At 44.7% G+C, this 4,442-nt stretch overlaps 1 non-coding gene across 1 annotated transcript; it reads right to left on the reverse strand.

Annotated features, from left to right (window-relative positions):
* Nucleotides 1–1,867: 1,867 nt before the first annotated feature.
* On the reverse strand, nt 1,868–1,975 carry LOC119921501. The gene has a single exon (XR_005448537.1). It is a non-coding gene; the product is annotated as a U6 spliceosomal RNA (small nuclear RNA).
* Nucleotides 1,976–4,442: the final 2,467 nt, after the last annotated feature.

Below are 4,442 nucleotides of genomic sequence, written 5' to 3' on the forward strand. Positions count from 1 at the left end.
TCTAGTTATCGCCCCACCTCCCTCTTACCATTCGTCTCCAAAATTCACGAGTGCATTGTCTACACCCATTGTCTCAAGTTCTTAGCCAGCCTTCAACTTGTCTTCTTGACCCCCTCCAATCTGACTTCTGTTCCCTGCACTCCACAGAAACCACGCTCTCGAAGGTCACCAATATTCTCTTTCTTGCTAAATCTAATGGCCTCTACTCCATCCTAATCCACCTCCATCTCGCAGGTTCCTTCGACACTACTGACCATCCCCTTCTCCTGGAAGCATTATCCAACTTTAGATTCACTGACACTGTCTTCTCCTGGTTCTCCTACTATTCCTCTGGCTACTCATTCTCAGGCTCTTTCATGGTCTCCTCCTCTGCCTCCTACCCCTCCAACTGTGGGGGTCCCTCAGAGTTCAGTTCTGGGTCTCCTTCTATTTTCAATCAACACCCACTACCTTGTAGAATTCATTCTTTCACATGCCTCCATCTACCCCAGCAGCATGGCATAGCAGGTTCACAAGCATTATATAGTGGATAGAGCACTGGCCTGGAAGTCAGAAGGGCAAGGGTTCTAATTTCAGCTCCACCTCTTGTCAGCTATGTGACTTTGGACAAGTCACATCCATTCTCTGACTTAGTTATCTCATCTGTAAAATATGAATTGAGAATGTGAGTCCCTTTTGCAACAGGGACTTTGTCCAACCCAATTTGCTTGTATCCACCCCAGCGCTTAGTACAATGGCTGGCACATAGTAAGCACTTATCAAATATCATTACTATTACTACCAACTCTATGCAGATAATTTCCAAATGTAAATCTACAGTCCTGATCTCTCTCCCTCTCTGTAGTTTAGTTTTTCCTCCTGCTTTCAAGACATCTCCACTTGGATGCCCTACCGTCACCTTAAACTTAACCTGTCCAAAACAGAACTCCTTATCATCCCACTGAAACCTAGTCCTCCCCCAATTTTCCTATCACTGTAGTCAGCACAATCATCCTTCCTACCTCACAAGCCCGTAACCTTGTTGTTATCCTTGATTGATCTCTCTCATTCAACCTCCACATTCAACATGACATAGCTAAAATCTGTCATTTCCTCTCCATCTGAACTGCTACCGCGTTAATAAAAGCATTTATCTTATCCCTTCTTGATAACTGTATCAGACTTCTAACTGACCTCTCTTCCTCCTGTCTCTCCCCACTCTGGTCTATACTTCACTTTGCTGCCCAGATCATTTTCCGATAAAAACGTTCAGTCCATATTTCCCCATTGTTCAAGAACCTCCAGTAGTTGTCCCTCCATTTCTGCAAAAAAAGAAGCTCCTTTACCTTGGGCTTTAAAGTGCTCAGTCGCTTTGCCCCATCTTACCTGCTCTTCACCTAAACCCCTGTCTGCACACTTTGTTCCATTAGTGCCAATGTACTTATTCTACCTTAATCTCACGTAACCTCTTGTCCACATCCTGCCTCTGGCCTGAAATATCTCCCTCTTGGTATCTGACAATTACTCTCTCCTCCTTCAAGGCCCTATTGAAGACACATCTCCTCCAAGAGGCCTTCCCTGCCTAAGCCTTCTTTATCCTTTTCCTCTACTCCCTCTGCATCACCCTGACTTGCTCCCGTTATTCATCCTCCAACCCAACCAAAAGGCACTCATGTACAGATCTGTAACTTACTTAAATTAAGTCCCCTCTAGACTGTACGCTCACTGTGGTCATGGAGTATGTCTGTTATATTGTTATATTGAATTCTCCCAAGTGTTTAATATGGTGCTCTGCAAATGGTAAGCTCTCAATAAATACAAATAATTGAAATGCGCATAGTTTTCTCAATAAATCCATTGATTGAAAGCATCTAGGAGAAATAAAAAGATAAATATGGAACAATTCACACACTTTCATATGATCCTTGCACAGAGGCCATAGCTAATATTCTCTAGGTCTTTCTAATTTTACTATATGTGCTGACAAAATGAGCAATCTTTTAGTAGCAGATGACAGTTTTTCTTTTCAAGCATCTGTACATGTTCTTGTGCTTTCTTGAAAATAATCCTTTCTCTAAATGTCTCCCTGTTTTGAGAATCTCACATCATCGAATAAAGAGATTCAAAATTTCTTCTGGTGCATGAAGCCGCAGAGGCTGCTGGAATGTATGCTTTGAGGTGATGATTAACTTATGCTTATTTACTCTGAGAACAAAAGCCAGTGGATGAGACAGGGGAGCAATTAGAAGGACCCTCAGTCACGACTTCTCCACCAATACAATTCGGGCCCTCAACCCTGCAGCGCATTTCTGAGCGAGGAGGAGCAGGGTTCGGGTGGCTGGGGTGGACAGTGGGAAAGTTCAGTGCATGGGAACTTATCGGGTTTCCTCCGGCTCCCAACCCCCAGTGTAGGGTCCTGAAGGGCAGGCTCAGGGCTGACGGGGATGGGCCTTAGCTGCTCAGGGGCACCTTGGGCTCAGGGCCTGAAGAGGTGGGCCCTAGCCACTCAGAGAAAGCCCCAGGCAGGAGTTACTCCAGTGCAGTCTGGTAGCTGGAGAAATTCAGGGAGTGACAGCAGGCAGGGAGCAGCAGCAGACCTATGGGGTTGGAGAATGAGAGGTTAGTCAGGAAGGACTCCTTGGAAGAGAGCTATGGTGTCACATAAGCAGAGACCAAAGAATTACTTGACAATCACAAGCAGAAAAGGTACCTAATTCTTTAATTGATGTCAATTTTCTTCTTTGATCAGTTTTACCAGTATACAGATATTAACAAGGCCTTGGTGCATGTCTCTATAGCATAATCCCTTAGGGCATTTGGCAATTAAGCCTAAAGTCTGTGGTTTGATCTTAACTAGAATATGGTTTTTCTATGGCATTAATTCTCACAAAGCTCAATTCTGTTTTAGCACCCAAATCCACATGGTCACAAGAATGTCTTTCTACAGATCTGTGTATGCTGCATTTACATGGCATAAGAAACATCTTCCTCTGGAAAGGACTATGATTCATTCATTCAATCACATTTATCAAGCTCTAACTGTGTGAAGAGCCCTGACCTAAGTGCTTGGGAAAGCACAGTACAACAATAAACAATGACATTCCCTGTCCACAACGAGCTCACAGTCTAGAGGGGAGGAGACAGACATGAATAGAAACAAATAAAATGACAGATATGTACATCATGTTTTGGTACTGAGATTGGGGAAGAACAAAGGGAACAAGTCAGGCACAACACAAAAGGGAGTAAGAGATAAGGAAAAGTGGTGCTTAGTCTGGGAAGGCCTAATGGAGGAGATGTGCCTTCAATAAGGCTTTGAAGTGGGGGAGAGTAGTTGTCTGTCAGGTCAGAGGAGGGAGGGCATTCCAGGCCAGAGGAAGGCCGTGGGCTAGGGGTTGATGGCGAGAAAGGTGAGATGGAGGCACAGTGAGAAGCTTAACACTAGAGGAACAAAATGTGTATTCTGGGTTGTAGAGGAGAGAAGCCAGGTGAGGTAGGAGCGGGCAAGGCAATGGAGTGCCTTAAAGTGAAAGGAGAGGAGTTTTTGTTTGAAATGGAGATGGATGGGCAACCACTGGAGTTTTTTTGAGGAGCAGGGTGACACTTTCAGAACGTTTTTGTGGAAACATGATCTGGGCAGCAGAATGAAGTATGGACTGGAGTGGGGAGAGACAGAAGGCTGGGAGATCAACGAGGAGGCTTATGCAGCAATACAGGTGGGATAGGATGAGTGATTGTAATAACGTGCTAATAGTATAGATGGAGAGGAAAGGGCAGATTTTAGCGATGATGTGAAGGTGGGGATGACAGGATTTGGTGATGGATTGAATATGTGGGTTGAATGAGAGAAAGGAGTCAAGAATAATGTCAAGCTTATGGGCCTGTGAGACAGGAAGGATGGTGGTGTCATCTACAGTGATGGGGAAGTCATGGGGAGGACAGGGTTTGGATGGGAAAATAAGGAGCTCTGTTTTGGACATGTTATGTTTGAGGTGATGAGCAGACATCCAGGTAGAGATATCTTGAAGGCAGGAGGAGAGGCGAGACTGGAGAGAGGGAGAGAGATCAGGCTGGATATGTAGATTTGGGTTTCATCTGCATAGAAGTGATGGTTGAAGCCATGGGAGTGAATGAGTTATTCGAGGGAGTAGGTTTAGATGAAGAATAGAAGGGGACCCAGAACTTATTATTGAGGGACCCCCATAAAGAAGTGTGGCTTAGTGGAAAGAACTCGGGCTTGGGGGTAAGAGGTTGTGGGTTCTAATCCCACTCTGCCACTTGTCTGCTGTGTGACCTTGGGCAAGCACTTAACTTCTCTGTGTCTCAGTTACCTTATCTGTAAAAATGGGGGTTAAGACTGTGGGCCCCACGTAGACAACCTGATTATCTTGTATCTACCCCAGCACATAGTACAATGCTTGGCACATAGTAAGTGCTTAACAAATAAAATAATTATGATTCAG

The sequence above is a fragment of the Tachyglossus aculeatus genome, assembly GCF_015852505.1.
Source record: "Tachyglossus aculeatus isolate mTacAcu1 chromosome 12 unlocalized genomic scaffold, mTacAcu1.pri SUPER_6_unloc_2, whole genome shotgun sequence".
NCBI lineage: Eukaryota > Metazoa > Chordata > Mammalia > Monotremata > Tachyglossidae > Tachyglossus > Tachyglossus aculeatus.